This window comes from Dasypus novemcinctus, chromosome 3 (assembly GCF_030445035.2).
Source record: "Dasypus novemcinctus isolate mDasNov1 chromosome 3, mDasNov1.1.hap2, whole genome shotgun sequence".
Taxonomy (NCBI): Eukaryota; Metazoa; Chordata; class Mammalia; order Cingulata; family Dasypodidae; genus Dasypus; species Dasypus novemcinctus.
This window is the reverse complement of record NC_080675.1, coordinates 27,903,952-27,921,424: the sequence shown is the minus strand read 5'-3', so window position 1 is coordinate 27,921,424 and position 17,473 is coordinate 27,903,952. Positions and strand designations below refer to the sequence as shown.

The 17,473-nt window shown below is 36.5% G+C and overlaps 1 protein-coding gene and 1 non-coding gene across 10 annotated transcripts in view; one reads left to right on the top strand and one right to left on the bottom strand.

Annotated features, from left to right (window-relative positions):
* The window catches only part of CEP128 (centrosomal protein 128), a 478,155-nt gene that overhangs the window by 166,676 nt on the left and 294,006 nt on the right, over positions 1-17,473 (bottom strand). The gene's annotated exons all lie outside the window — the stretch shown is intronic.
* LOC111767191 (U6 spliceosomal RNA) lies at positions 7,183-7,289 on the top strand. Its single transcript, XR_002799079.1, has one exon. It is a non-coding gene; the product is annotated as a U6 spliceosomal RNA (small nuclear RNA).

Genomic DNA, 17,473 nt, shown 5'->3' with positions numbered 1-17,473 from the left:
ATGCCCAAATGGCCTTATGCAATATTTTCTTTACTATAGACCCCAGGCTAAGAGGGCAATTTCTACCTATGATATTGCCAGCCAATGGCAGAAGGAGATAAAAGGGAAACTGCCAAATGCAATCTGGCTTTTAAAATTTCTGCTGAAAGTAATTCATCTTATTCATACTTCCACCAAGATTTTATTGGTCAAAATTAGCATGGTTGTTCATGAGTTCAATGGATGGAGTATGATGTCATATGGCCAAGTTGATATCAGTGAGAATAGGCAATATAATCCTCCTCCAGAGAGCAGCAGCAAATATTTTCATCAATAATATAATCTACCACAAAAATAATTTTTTTAAATTTCAGTCAGTGAACATATATAGGTTGCAGGACACTTTATTTCAAACCATTAGCCATATAGGATATAAAATGCCCCTATATCTGATAAACAGCTCTTCTCTAGATATGACAGTTTGAAGCTTTTTGTGGATCTCAGAAAAATCATGTTCTTAAAGCTAAGCCATTTCTGTGGATATGGGACCCTTTGATCGGACTCAGTTCAGGGCCTTTGATTGGATTACTTTGGTGAGGCATGGCCCAGGGTGGGTCTTGGTCCTCTTGCTGGAGTCCTTTCTAAATGAGAGAAACATGCACAGACAAACAAAGAAATCCCAAGAAACTGATAGAGAGGCCCCAGAAGCCAGAGGCTGGAATCAGTGAAGCAGAGGCACAGAAAGAGGCCCCAGAAAAGACTGAAAGAGACAAGGCCCAATGGAGAGGAAAGAGATGAGTTATATGCTGGGCTCACGGAAAAAGTAAGCCTGGAGTAGAAGGCAAAGACACAGACTGGAGAGGCACTATTGAGCCTTGCTACATGGCAAGAGTCCAGGATTGCCTGTGGCCAACATCAGGTGAGACGGCATTGCTGATGATGCTTTGATATAAAGATTTTCACAGACTTATAACTGTAAGCTTTTAACCTAAAAATTCCCATTATAAAAACCAACCCATTTCTGGTATATTGTTTGGAGCAACTTTTAGCAAACTAAAACACTAGATAACTTCCAAAAATAATAAAAACAGTAATAGTAATAATGTTAACAAGATGACAATAGTCACAATAAAAATAGCAACACCAATAGTAAGAAGAGCAGCATAAGCACTGCTGAGTCCCTTCTCTGTATCAGGCATTGCTATTACATACACGACTTCCCTGAATCATTCTGAAGTTGGTATCATTTCATTTTGACTCCTTACAAGTGAGAAAGCTGAGGTTTAGGCCTGCAGCCACAGAGGGAGGAAACCAGCCCTCAATTACAAGTGTAGATGTCTTACAGAATTGACCTCATATCGCATTATTGTTCCACAACATAGCACTGCTACCCCTATTCCTGGGGTCAGAGTTACTCTTTATTAACTGTAATGTAAGTATCTGGAGGCAGTTTCAATGCTAAGTTTTACCTGGCAACTCTTTTTCCCCATGCTTCACACTTCTTCCTCCTCTACACTTCTGAGATTCTTAGCAACCTCCAATATAACCAACACCCATGTCTGACCCAGGTAGAAAGACACTAAATCAATTTTCTCAGACTCTTTCTTAGAAAATGTGTACTTATAGGACTTATTTACTAACTTTCTTCAGCTGTTCATCATGGAATGTGGGCTGACTTCATATATGACAGCATCTATGCAAATAAATGCCCACCAGTCTAGATGCCTTGAAAAGACGATTAGGGGATGGCCTCCTGGCAGCAGACATCAGAAGGGATAGAAAAGGATTCAGCTCAAAATTGACCTTTAGTTGGGTGTGAAATAAGTGAACTAATATATTGTAAGGAAATGATAGTATAATAGAGTTCACCAAGTTAACTAAATAAAAAGTGAGCAAGCTGAGAAACACTTATCAGTTGAGTTGTACCCCACAAGCCAATGCTTTGACTAAATGGAGGCGTTTTGGAGCCAAGAAAGGAAATGGGGCCAATGAAAATACTACTACCTTAATTGTTAACCGTGCTGGGCCCTGTGCTAAACAAGTGTTTATAACAGCTCTAGGAGGCAGATGCTATACATCTTCATTTTAGAGAGTAGGAAACTGAAGCTATAATAGGACAAGTTCATTGCCCCACACACAAAGTAGAAGAGATGGGATTCAGACCAAGGCCTACCTAACTCCAGAGATGGTTTCAAACATCTACTGCTATGAAAATTTTAAAAAGTGGGATTGGGGGATAGATTGCCAGTTGGGTTGGGGACATGCCTAAAATCAGGACCACACAGCTTTGTCAGCTGATTTGGTACTAAGAAGCTCTTACCTATGGAAAATTTCCCTTCCATGATGATGGACTTGTCTCTGAAAGATAAATGCACGATTCTCCATTCTAAACCTTCTTTTCTTGAGTACAGTGATAGAGATCTGATTGCAGCATGATTGCAGTGTATCTCATTAATCAGCGACTTGGGCAAGCCTTCAAGTAGGGTTATTAAACTACTGGAAATCAATAAGCAAACACATCTGCCAGCAATGAAGATTTTAAATGAGAGTATAAAAAGAAAAAGAATCTACAATCCTAAAATGTATTTGCTCTAATAACTCATACAAAACAAGTCTACTCAATGTAAATTTTAGGTCACTTTAGAGTCTTATCTTGCCTCAGTAGGATTTCCCACTGAGCTTTCCGAGTGCTTGAATTGAATTTTTTTTTTAATTATTAGAAGTTCCATGAAATAAAGGAACTTTGAATTCAGAATAAGAATGTCCATTCTAAGAATTAAGTCCCAAGTGCTTAAAGAAATTCTTAAGCTCTGCTCTATGACTCCTGCCTCCAAGGGTGACATGGAATATTCCTACATTGGACAGGTAGATCTGGGGGAGTACTTCCTTGCTTCACTGGAAGTAACTTCAAGTAACTTTGGTTTGTAGAACAGCCCTGAAACAAACAAACAAACAAGTGAACATTTCCTATAGTAGCAATAGCCAAAACTAACAATTTAAGAACCCCAAGGTGAAAGGAAAAGAATATTCAGTTAATTGGTGATAGCTAGGAAACATGGAAGTTGATTAATTTAGGCATAGTGGCAGAAGGCAAGAAATGAAAGGGAAAAAGAGGAGAATTCCAGATTTAATTGATTCTCCTGGCTTCTGCTCATATTCCTTTATTGTCAGGTGCCTTGGCCTGTGATAGGGGTATAATCAAACTCATGCCACCATATACATTTTGAATCTTACATAGCAAAATAGCAAAAGAAAAGGTTTCACACTCCATAAAAAGAAAAAGGATAATTCACAGGTTAAGCATAAAGAAAAGGTGATAGAATATAAGCAATTTCTATCTTCCGAATAAACAGAATCACTATCTTTATGATGACTATTTGTTCTTTAATCTCTCCCAGGGAAAGATTAACAGAGAGACTGGCACCTTAAATTATGCAGATGGGAAAAGATCCTGTTCTTAAACAAATGGAAAAAAAAATAGTGAGGGGTTGAATCAAGATGGTTAAATGAGCAAATGCATCTCCCTCCCCTCCAAGCCTAAATTTCATAAAATAACGGCTGTGAAATAATGTAAATTAAAAAGATAAACTTATGCCAACACTAGAAACCAGAAAATATGTCATAGACTGACCACAGCATGATTGATTTTTACAACATTTAAAGTGGATGGAATTGGGATAATGAAAAAAAGAAGACAGGAACAAACGCTAGCCAAATGTAGGGCAGGAGACAATTACTGTGGAGGTATGAGCAAGTCCAACATCAGGGTAAAACAGAAGCCGGCTAATAAGATAAGGAATCAATAGATGGATCTGGAACCTGGCAAAGAGTCCACGTGGACATCAATATTCCTAAAATGGCTGCTGGAAGACCCCTCCCTCGCCCCCCACTCCAAGATTCTGCCATTCAAAACAAGATTTCCTCTGGAAGCCAGGAGAAGTCCCAGACATCCCCAAAGATTTTATCATCAGTCCCTCCCGGGGGATTGATGGGTGAGGTAATCAATCAAAACAGCAAACAGGGAAGCAGACGTGGCTCGACTGATAGAGGCATCCACTTACCATATGGGAGGTCCAGGGTTCAATACCCAGGGTCTCCTGACCCATGTGGTGAACTAGCCCACATGCAGAGCTGCCACGATAAAGGAGTGTCATACTATGTAGGGGCACCCCTGTGAAAGGGCCCTGCAAGGAGAGCTGCCCTGTGTGAAAAAAAAAAAAAGGGCAGCCTGCCCAGGAGTGGCGCCGCACACACGGAGAGCTGAGGCAGCAAGATGAGACAACAAAAAAAGAGACATAGTTTCCCAGCGCTGCTGAGAGTACAAGCAGACACAGAAGAACACACAGCGAGTAGACACAGAGAATAGACAATGGGGGGGGGGGGGGAGGGAGGGGGCGAGGAGAAAAGAAAGAGAAATAAAAAAACAAACAAGAAAAAAAACAAAACCGCAAATAGCTGGAACACCTCCCCTGCCATTAGCAAAGGGGCAGAATGGAATAATTAATGGTTTAAAAAGCAAGCACAAATATTTCTTGTTCTCTTGCTCTCTTGCCATCTCCCTGTCCTAGTACCAGTCTGTGTACTTGTTACTGCCTTCTGCGCCCTGCTCTCACCATTTTTCCCCTGCCATGGTTGCCATGCAAGTAAAACCTGGGCATTTATAATCTATAATGGGAATTGCAGTCTGTTTGCCCATTTTATCACTCTTCAGCCCCTTCCTTTCTACCTGGGACCCATGATCTGTTACTTTTTCCCAGTTCTCTTCCCTCCCTACCTTAATAAATTACTGGTCTAATTAACCTGATGTGCTCCTGAAATTCATTTCTGCAGCATAGCCGAAAACCTAGACAAAATCAGGTTACAAAACCATTATTTAAAAAATCAGAAGAGGACATCTACCAGGTTAATTTTATAACTCCATTAAGCTGATTCTATCAGATTGGCTTCTAATGAGCAGCAGAGGGGATTGATATAGGATCTCAGGATAAAACCCAAAGTAACCCTGTCTAAATAAAACAATTGTATGACATAGGAGAAGGAGGAGTACAGACTAAATTTCCAACTTCTGCTAAACTTGAGGAAGAAACCTAGGAATGAAAGGACCTGACTCCAGTATTTGGGCCCAGGAAGAAGCCTTGACATTGTCTCTCTGAACTGGTATTCGTATACCAGAGGTTCATTTGCCTGGTTCCTAGAGGAAAACAAGGCGGGTCTTGGTAATTAATGTCCCTCAGGAAGTAGGATAAGACTGCATTTTGAAAATAGGTACTCTTACAGCTATATGGTCATACAGCCTGCCTCTCCCCCAAACCAGAATTGCCAGTCTTGAGAAGTCAACAAAGGGTGTTGAATATGCATTAAACTGGGAGCCAATAGTCATTATTAAGTAAAATAAAGTGCATGCCTGCATTGGGCAGTGTCAGAGGAGATCCCTTTCCAAAAAGGGCTTTTCCAGAAGACAAAAACAACTGACTAGCCGGAATCATCTGAGAAAATGAAACACTGTACAGGATTGCTGATAAGCAATACCTGGTGGTAAAAACTTGTTTTGGGTTCAGTAGAGATACCATGTTCAGCTTGGACAAGCATACCATACTTTGGAAGGCCACTCCCTTTGTAAAATGGAAACAATGTCAACTGGTCATAATATTTCTTCTCTTCTCTTTTCACCCTATGTGAGAGTCCCCCTTCCACTCCCTCTGCAGAGCTCCCTTCTGCTTTCTGAATGAGATGCTGCCTAATGCATAAATTACTCAATAAAGCTGTGAGATCTTAAATTGCATGAAAAGTTTTTCTTTTATCATTATGAAACATTTGAGGACAAAAACACCACCATTCTTTTACTTATTCTGCAAATGTGTACTGAGTAACTACTGTAATAAATAATAGGAACTTTTTAGGATATTACGAAAATAGTGCAAAAAAATAAAGTACTGCCCTCTGGGAATATATATTCTAGAGGGTAGGGAGAGACCAAAAATATTCAAATAAACATAAAATACAATATGCCATGACTCCTAGGAGAAAACTGAAACTGGGTGAAAAGGATAGGGAGTAAATAATAATAAAATTAACACAAGAAGTAGAAAGGAAGAAATAACAAAAATAAAAATTGACACTCACTAAGAAACTTCCAGTCAGGATGACATAGCAAGCTCAGGATTTATCTGCACCCCTTTGCTCCAAAGACACAGAAGTGGCAGGTAAAATATAAAAACAGGAAACTAAAAGCCATCTCCAGGACCCAAAATAAGGAAAGCATGCCATGAACTTGAAGCCTCAAAGACCTGAAGCAAGAGGCCTAATCAGCTCCAGATCATGAAGCAGGCTGTGGGCAGGCAGTTCAGCTCCTATAAGAAAATGGGAATCCAAAGTGCTCACCCAAGATAGGGAAATGGGCCCAGTATCGCTGCTTGAAGTCAAGAACTAGTAGTGTAGGGCTCTGGATTTGTGAAAGAAAGCTCATGAAAAAAATGCTGCCTAATTAGACTTGAGACTACAATGTTAACTGAGGTTGAAGGAAATAGATACTCCTTACTAATGGAAACAACAGAGAGGACAAGTGGTTCAATAATTGCATCTGGATCCCCTCAATATTTTCTTAGCACAGGAATTCGGAGTCAATCATAAGACATGATTCTGGCTAGACAAGGAGTGGGGGAAACAGAGGAAAAGAGTGAAACAACAGTAGCAGTCAATGAATGACTCAAAATGAGTTTTCACATCCAAATTCTAAAACACTGAAAGAAAGTAAATGCTAAAGACCTAGCCTACAAAAAATAACACAAAAATAAAAATTTCCTTCAGAGTAAATGAATTTTATAGGACACTATGACAAAGACTTCAACTACATTTATCATGCTCAAAGAAATATTAGAGTAATAGTGATGGTGATGATAATTTTGATGGTGAAGAAAAGTATGACAATGGTAGTATTGCTGATACTGCTAATAGCTAACAGTTATTAAACACTTACTATGTGCCAGGCATTGACCAAATATATGAAATACCTTATTTACTTTTTTTACAGGCCTCACAACAAACTATGAGGTAGCGATTTACATTATTCTGACTTTATGTATGAAGAAATTGAGTCATGGGCAAGTCAGGGGATACAGCTGGTAGGTAAAGAGCTAGAACTCAAATCCAGATATTTAAATGTAAATTTAACTATACTGAAGGAAGTGTATTAAAATCCATTTAGTGCTCGCTTTGGCAGCATATACACTAAAATTGGAACGATACAGAGAAGAATGGCATGGCCCCTGCGCAAGGATGACATGCAAATTCGTGAAACGTTCCATATTTTTTAAATAAATAATTTAAAAATATAAAAAATTAAAAAATAAAATCCATTTAAAGGAACAAGAAATTGAGAAACAATGAGGCAGAGATGAAACAAGAATTTTTTAAAAATATTATTTATTTACTTATTTTCCCCTCTTCCCCTCCTCCCGCCCTGCTCTTTTATTACAGTCTATGTTATCTTCTCTTCTCATTTTCTCTCCTCTAGGATTCACCGGCATTCAATCCTAGAGACCCCTGATGTGGAGAGAGGTTCCCTGTCAATTGCGCCACCTCAGTGCCTGGTTTCTGCTGTGCTTCACCCTGACTCTCCCCTTGCATCATCATCTTGCTGTGCTTGCACAGGCACTGGCTCACCATGTGGGTACTTGCGCTCACCACGCAGGCACACGCTCACCACATGGGCACTCACATGGGTACTAGCTCGCCCGTGTGGCGAGCCAGTGCCCACATGGCGAGCTGAGTGCCTGCAAGGTAAGCCAGTGCCCACGCAAATGAGGCATGCAGCAAGATGATGACACAACAAAAGAGAGATGAAGGGAAAAGTCCAGGTGAAGTGCAGCAAAACCAGGAACTGATGTGGCACAGGTAATAGGGAACCTCTCCACACATCAGAGGTCCCCAGGATCGAATACCAGTGAATTCTAGGGTAGAAAAAAATGAGAAGAGAAGACAAAAAGAGAAATAGATACAGAAGATCACACAGCAAATGGACACAGCAAAAACAGCCGGGGGTGGGGGGAGGGGGAAATTGTACACTGTTATTATTTTAAAAGGAAACAGAAAACCAAAAAGAGAGTAATAAATATTAGGAGAGTAAAATGAAGTAATAATTAATGATACAGATAAAGAAAGGAGAAATAAGATGGCCAAATTTTTCTTTTGGAAGGGAAAAAACTAGGAAAATAGACAAGCTAGTCAGAAAATTAATTAAAAGAAGAAAGACATGGATAATAATGTTCAGGAAAAATTAGGGGCTCAGTGGTAGATTCATGACATTATGCATTTGTCAAAATCCATGGAATACGAAGGGTGAACCCTACTATAATTTTTAATTTTTTAAAAACTGGAGTTCTAACTAGAAATGCAGATAAGACTCAACCTTTTAAAATAATACTATAAACAACTTCATGATGATTGACTTAAAAGCAAATTGAAACACTCAATAAATCTATAATCATTAAAGAAAATAAATAATCAAAACTTTCTTCTTCATTCCCCAAATAAAATGCGGCAGGCCCAAACAGATAACACAGGTACATTTTTACCAAACATTCAACAAATACCTAATCCCTATTTTACAGAAATTATTTCAGAGAATACAAAGTATAGAAAATTATTCAATTTATTTTAAGATGTTAAAAAATACTAACACCAGGTGTGTATGTATATATACTTATATACTCACATGTTCCTCTACAGAAAATCCAGAAAATGTGATAAAATTCAACACTTATTCACAACTAAATTCCCAGTGAGGAATAAAATTAAATTATAGTAAATCAAGTAATGAAATTCTAGAAATATCTGACATTTTAATCAGGAACAGTTTATATCCTATATGGTAATGCATACCTGGGTCAATGTAATAAGAAAAAGGAGAGAAAAAAGAAAAAGAAACTTGAAAATAGATTCTTGAATATGGACATTAGAAATGAACAGAGCAAAAACAACCTATTTGATATATGATAATCCATTATATATATATTTTTTCTCATGCATACAAATATACAGTCAAAGTACAAAAACATGCAAAGGATTGAAAAATATCAAACTCATTGTGGTTACCTACAGAAAGAAAGAAATAATGGAATAATAATTGAGGCTTCTACTGACTTCTTTTAAAATACCAGTATAGTTAATAAAACCCAAAGTTGTTATTTTATTTTATTTTGATCAACAAAATGGCAAATGTTTATGTCACAAAACATGCAAATAAAATCCAGGGGAAATAAACACCAAAATATGAGAAACAAATATTTAAAATTTTCATTAGAAAATACTGAAAACTATCTTTATGACACCAGAGGTAAACAAATAAAAACCTTCTTTTAAGTAATTGAAACCATGAGCAAAATAAAAGACAAATCATAGAATAAGAGAAGCTATTTGCAATACATATAATCAAAATAAGGCCAATGCTCAGTGTGCATATATAGGACCACACTGTATCTATAGAACAACACTATGATCAACAGAGTAAATCTTAGAAATTTGGGTGAAAAAAAGCAATCTTTATAAGGTTTAAAAACATGCAATGTATTTTGCTGATACATACTATGTAGTAATAAAAGTATAGCATTATGCTTAAGAATGATAAACACCAAATTCAGCATAGTGGTTACTTCTGAGTCTGTCTCTTCTCTGAGAATAATGGATTGGGAAAAAGTAACAGAGGCTTTAACTGACTTCTTTAAAAGTACCAGTATAGTTCATTAGTAAAACCCAAACCTGGCTTTGTTAAAAGAACAACAAAATATAAAATTATATGTCACATCTAATTAAGGAAAAAAACAAGAAGCTGAATTTAACATTGGAAGACAGAGCACATAAGTAGTTGCCTACATCCCACACCTGAAAATTCATTAACTTTTACCCCAATAATACAGAATTTATTCAATAATCATGGTTCTGAGATTCTTCAGAAAATTATATTCTCTTTCATCAGCTAACTAAATTAAGGAATTGGACAATATAACAAGAAAAATTCCAGCCAAAGTAATACGTTTAAAGTATTAGGCGCAAACTATTTTTTAAGAATTAGACTCAAAAGATTAGTCAATTATTTAGAAAATTCACCTATTTACATAGGTAATTTTCTTAGGATGTACAATAAATGGATGTTAAATAGTCTTATATAAAATAAAGTTCTGTGAAAGCAAAACTTCTTTTCTTATTATTTTTAACTTCCTTTGCTAATCTACCTCTCCATCATCCAAATATAGATCTTTAAATATACAAAGTGCAAGCACTAAGAGAGTTACTATGAGAATTTTTTGGATATTAGTAAAATGAAAGTTTTGGGATTTGTGTGTGTGTGTGTGTGTTTGGTGTTTTTTTTTTTTCAGTGAAATGAATCACTTTACAGAAGTTAGGTCAGGTGTGAGTTTCTGACCTAAATGACTCCAAACAGAGCAAGTCTCCGGAATTTTGCTGGAATTGCAGGTTCTATTGCTATCCCTGGGTGTGGTGTGAGGTATCAAAATGGCATGTGCAGTGGCCAGCTATATCTAAAACGGAAGTGTGGTGAGCTTCAGGGACCAAAGGATTATTCCAATCTCGAGACTCCATAGCTTTAGACTTCTCACTTACATGGACAAAGGAAGTCCATTCATTGTTTAAGCCAGTTTGAGGTAGCTTTTCTGTTACTTTTCAACGCTCAAGACTCCTAACAGATTCAGTCACTTTATTTTGGCAGGCTTTGTTTAAAATGTCTTTAAAGCACATTTGTGTATTTAATTTACTGCAGACACATTTAAAGTAATTTGCAAAATCAATAGTACTTGAGAAAGGTGCTAGAATAACTTCCTCAGAAGCTCAAATATTATTTATATAAGAAGAAAATGCAGGAGGTGCATATAAGCTTATTTCTAGCCCCTACTTCCCTAAAGAAATACAACCCTGATTTGACTGACATATGTGGAAGATAACATTCATTGATAATTGAAAGCCTGATGGTTTTTTTAGGATTATTTGATGACGACTTGAGATGATAAATTCAATTCAATAATTGGTACTGATTTTTCTCAACTTTATTATAACACAAATCTAAAAATTAAAGCTTTTGTAACTCCAACATGTTACCCATACAATTGCAGAAAAAAATCTGTCTGCTCCCTATCTTAAATATAATGAAAACAAGTTATCACAACATATGATTATTTCTAAGTATCCCAAGTTGCAAACAATTTAGAAGAGAGAAAACAACATATCTTCACAATGGCAACTGGGAATTTAATTGGGAGTAAATGAACAAATGTTTGCTAGATCACTGTCAAAAAGTGAGGCATTCAAGGATATTAAAAAGGCAAGAATATGGAAGTGATCAACTGAAAATGAACATATGCCTAGTGAATGAGGCCAGTGTCATTCTATTTATCTAAAGTCTGAGGCACGTCAGCAAAATCAGAAACCATATTCTGCTGTTTTGAGCTCATTGTGTTTGTTGTGCAGCTGGTAGCTTTCTTTTTTGAGAAAAAAACAACTTGATACTGCTTTTAAAGATAAAAACATAGCCCTTGCCTATTCTTTCTCAAGGTTTTTTCTGTTTTGTGTTTCCTAATACTCAGTTTTTCACAAATAAAAAATTAATTCAAAAAAGACTTAGAAAATTTGGAAGAAGATGGCTATAGCATATGATTATCCAATTTCACTGTGAGATTAAAACAAGGGCGCATGACTGAATGCATCAGTGTGTCTAACATACGATGAGAATGAACTAAACTGCCAGATACCTGGTGGTATTATGATAGATCAATATTTTGAATACCTAAAGCAGCCACACCTCATTTATTAGCAAACAGTGAACATCAAACTTTTAGCTCACTTTTATAAAGATATATAATCTAAAAAAATGATTGTAAAACTTAAGGTTATCATTAAAAAAGATATGTACCTGCAAGTAAGATTCTATACTTTGTAATTCTTGCATACATTTGGTTCAATGATAGTTATCTTGAGATGTAAGAGAACTAACACATTCATTTGTTTTTTTCCCTTCTTACTTCTAACTTCTACTAAACCAGAGAAACCTAACATATATCAGCAGGTCATAAGGAATGACTATAAGCATTTGGTGGCTCTCTAGAATGTTGTGGCTATTTAGACCAGAGAAAGTATGAAGGAGTTTGTCATAGATAATTACTTCCAGCATTTTATTAAAGTTATTGTTTAAATTTGGAAAAGGTTGCTAATGCAAAAATACCAGAAATGGGTTGGCTTTTATAATGGGAATTTATTAGGGTAAAATCTTACAGTTCCAAGGCTGTGAAAATGTCCAAATCAAGGCATCATCAGAGACACTATCTCACCAAAGCTTGGTTACTCTGCTGATCCTGGACTCCTGCCACATGGCAAGGCAAAATGGCAGCCAGTCTGAGTCTTCTCCTCCAGGCTCACTTTCTCCCCAAGCTTAGCTGTGGGCCATCAGGCATATGACTCATCTCTCCCCTCTCTTCAGCTTTGGGCTGCTCCTCTGATCCCAGACTCTCTCAGCCTCTTGGGGTTTCTCTGTCTTTCTGTGGCTGTAGGTGATTCTGGAGTCCCATCTCACATGGCAGGGTAAAAGCAGCACTCTCTTTCTCTGTGTGTGTCTCTCATTTATAATGTTTCTCCCATTTACAAAGGACTTCAGCAAAAGGACTGAGACTCACCCTCAGTCATGCCTCACTGAAGTACTCCTATCAAAGACCCCCAATTGAATTCAATTCAATCAAAGGGTCCCACACCCACAAGAAAGGATCAATTCCAAGAACATGATCTTTTCTCAGATCCATAAAAGCTCCACACTGTAACACACAAATATATACACACAAACATGCACTGAAGTTAGAAGGCTAAACATTTCTACTAGGGAGACAAAAGCAAATAGATTTATAGATGGTAGACTACTAAACTCATTAAGTATTTTTAATTAGAAATAAGTAATGAGGGCTACCAAATCACTTCTCTACAGTTAAATGGTCTGGGATTGTAGGTAAGGTATTGTTAGTGTCAGGTACTACCTTAACACATATGAGGACTCTGGTGGACTTCTCCATCAATTATATATAATTTATCCTTAATAAAAATATCATAGGAAAGATAACTTGGGAAGAGTACCAAACCTAAGGTCAGTGCAGTCATTCTCAAACCTTGTGTCATGTTAAAAAAAACCCATGACACAACCATTGCATCTATGATTAAAGGAGGACCCACACACTTTCTCAACACTTTATAAATAATTAAAAGATAAAATCCCCCTTTTGTGTCAAAGACAAGATATGAGGAATGAACAGGACTAAGCAGGCCACCTGCTGATAACTGACCAAAGGGTTTGCATATGTGAACAGTTTGAACTGAAATCCACCACTCTTTTTGCCAGCTGCAAACGAGATGCGTTACTGTAATGAGCCATGGAAAAGGACTGAATGATTACAGGGGATATTCACAAATCACTGATTTCCTTATTGTATTGTCTATATATAGTAATCTGTTTTTCCCTCCTTGATTTTTGGGGAAAGAGCAGGGGAAAAGCTTGTGGAGAATTTTACATCTTCAAAATTACTCTCATATATCAAAACTGACAGACTCTTGAAGTTTAAAAGCACCTTTCACAATTCCAATTTGATAAAAGCAAAAGCAAAGATTTACACCAAAGAGATAACACATAAATTCTGATCTTGAAGCCCAGTGACCTGCCAATTATAGATTATAGACCTCTATGCCTATTTTTCTAGTAATATCAATGGGACATACAAGCTAGTTACTTAAATGAAAAGACACAAATCTATACAACTTATTGCAAATAAATAAATTTGAGCTAGGAACAAGCTAATCTTCACAATAAGCACAAAAGTCTTTTGTTTTACTCTGATAGTAATGTTACATAATTATTAAATAAATTTTGAGATACTTATTCAGCAATTAAAGAAAATGGGCTGAAAGTGAACAGAAAAAAATGTTTTAAAAACAAACAATACCACAGAAATGCTAATACAATGGTCAGTATTTTAAAATAATTATTGAAATTTAGTTTTTCTAAGAAGGAGGCACAAAGATAACCAACATAAATATATTTTTAAGTCCTGATGCTCTCATTCTCTTGTCTTTCACTACCAATGATAGACATGTATTTGGGTCCTCAAAAGGCACAAGTGCAGTAAGATTTATTGCCCTATTCTTCTAAAAATTTTTTGAACTCTAAATGAATTTAGTTTCACTTCACCAAAAATAGCTTATGCTTTCTAATTCAGGAATGTTTATTTTCTAATTCAAAAGTACTATAGCATCTGGGGAATTTTGATATTCACATGAAAACTAAGCAAAAAAAAGAGAGAAAATTTTTCTGCAGAATAATTCCATTGAAGTACAAGTAAGTGATTCCTATCTCTCTTTATCCTCCAAGAATAATTTGTTCTCAAGGTACAAACTTTTATCTCTAAGATTTTCAAAGTTGAAAGATGTGATGGTTAGAAATCTTCTAGAAAAGAGAAGTAAATATTAATGTATAGTAAAACCTATATAATAGTACTTCTCATACTCAGAGAAAGAAAAGTAGTCCTTCTAGGAGTTTTTCCCCTGCAATCTATTTTAGGAACATGATTAACAATAACAGGAAAATTTATAGTTTTACGGAAAATGAAAAATTACCGTCTTACTAGAAGACTGACATAGTTATAATCCATTTAAAAATAACTCCATTCTGAAATCATAAAGGAACACTTTGTGGTCTTTGCACAATTTTAAAATGTCAGAATAGTCATTAAAAGAAATGTATTAGCCTTTCTTGCCTCACTAAAACGGTTTCATTAATGAGCTGATAAGAATTTTTTAAATGCATTAAAGGAAAGGAATATCATGCTTAGAAATGTAAAATTGCTTACAACCAATAATGACGGCACACTAGGTTTTTCTGAAGGAGAAAGGTATGCTTTTCCTTCCTTTTTTTTTTTTAAGTATCAGAAAGTTAGAAAATATAAACTTCCACAAAGTCATAGAAAATAATTAATAAATCCAAAAGCATGCTATCTGTGCTGCAAAAACAATAAAGGATTTTTTTTAATCACTGGCCCTTTATAGGCTGAGACAGTGCCTCCTGAATGGTAACTTTTGAGGCAACACATCAGACTAAAGGAAATAAATAGGCATATGGAAAGAGGTCCACTTGCCATCCTTTTCCTAGAAAGAGGAAGAGAGGTTTTCCAAAAAAAAGAAAACTCGGACTTTTCTCCACTTTGAAAAATGTACATATTTTGAATAAAGAACTGGTAAAGAGCAAAAGATTTTAATTTTAATATTTGGGTTCTAATCATGACTTTGAAACATAGCAGTTTGATCTCTGAACATAAAGGAATAATCATAGTTAACTCAATGAATAATTGAAAGGACTATCAAAAGAAATTACAATGGTTAGTGCACAGTAAGTAGTACATGAAAAATATCGTTATAAAAATAATTATTCCTGTAATTATTCACTGTTATCATTATAATGCTTATGAAGCAGGCTAGTAAGATAGGGAATCAATGGTTGGATCTGGAACCTGGCAAAAAGTCCATGTGACGTCGACACCCCCAAGATAGCTGCTGGAAGACCCTCCCCAAGATTCTGCCATTGAGAACAAGACTTCCTCCGGAAGCCAGGAAAAGCCCTGGATACTCCCCAAAGATTTTATCATTGGGCCCTTCTGGGGGGTTGGTGGGGGGGTAACTAAACAAAACAGCAAATAGCTGGAACTCCTCCCCTGCCATTAGCAAAGGGGTGGAATAATTAATGGGTTAAAAAGCAGGCGCAAGGCATGGACTCGATCTCTCTCGCCTTTGGACCCCTATTCCTGCCCTCTGAGCCCTGCTCTCATCGTTTTTCCTCTGCCATGATGGCCATGCAAGTAAAACCTGGGCATTTATAATCTTTAATGGGGAACTGTAGTCTGTAAAACAGTCTTCTTTATCACTTTTCAGCCCCTTCCTCTCTACCTGGGACCTATGATCTGTTATTTTCTCCCATTTCTCGTTTCTCCCTACCTGAATAAATTACTGGCCCAACTCACCCGACATGCTCTTGAAATTCATTTCTATAGCATAGTCAAGAACCTAGACAAAAACTGGTAAGGGTTATTATAGAGATTTCAGAGATCACATTAATATAAAGTTTTTTCACTCCTGGTCAACAAGCAATTCCACAGTGAAAAGTTCAGAAGATATTCAAAGTCAAATACAAAACATACTGTAAAACAATTTAAGAACTTATGGAAAATTTGTTGAGTTTTAGAAAACTCTACATTTTAAATGAACAAAAAACATTTTTAAAATGTACATGAATATCTGTATACCCCTGTAGGTGTGAATGGGTATGTGTACATACATAAAAGAAAGAAAGAAAAGAAAAGATTACATTTCATTCTAATTTCCTTTCTTTTATTTCTATCATATTTATGGCCACTAAGCTATATCCATTATAGATAAGACACTAATATAAAACAATCACAAATGGAATAACAATCAGTGACCTTATTTCAGATTTTGCCCTATATAGTGGTCCAAACATCTTGCTCTGCTGCATGAAGGTAATATGATACAGATAAAATTTCCCCATTTACCTATAAGGATACTCTAACCCATTATACAGATCTTGTTTAAAGTACAGACCTAATGCAGAGCTCAACGGGAAATTCCATTCCATAATATTAAATCTATAGATTACTAAGATTTTTTTTGCAGTGTGAATTTGTGTTGAATTTAATCAAATACTTTTTTTCCTGCAACTATTGAGATGATAATGTGGTTCTCCTCATTTAGTCTGTTAAAGTGCAATAAATGGCATTATAAATTTTCTAATATTAAACTATCTAGGGGAAACGGACTTTGGCCCAGTGGTTAGGGCATCTGTCTACCACATGGGAAGCCCGCGGTTCAAGCCCCGGGCCTCCTTGACCCGTGTGGAGCTGGCCCATGCGCAGTGCTGATGCGCGCAAGGAGTGCCCTGCCACACAGGGGTGTCCCCCGCGTAGCAGAGCCCCACGCGCAAGGAGTGCACCCATAAGGAGAGCCGCCCAGTGCGAAGGAGGGAGCAGCCTGCCGAGGAATGGTGCCGCCCACACTTCCCGTGCTGCTGACGACAACCGAAGCGGACAAAGAAACAAGACGCAGCAAAAAGACACAGAAAACAGACAACCGGGGGAGGGGAGGGGAATTAAATAAATAAAAATAAATCTTTTTAAAAAATAAATAAATAAACTATCTATTCAGTTCTAGGGCAAAGCCAACTTGAAATGATACATTATCCTCTTTATACAATATTTGATACTTAACATTTCTATTTGAGAGTGAAATAAGCCAAAAATTCTGTTTTTTTTTTTTGTACTTCACTAGCTTTGTTATCAAGATTATACTGGCCTTATATCTGAGAATGTTGGCAATCAAACTGGAAAAGCATAAAAGCTAAAGTAATGCTTTTAAAGAAATGAAGTACTTAGATAATTAAGTTACCTAG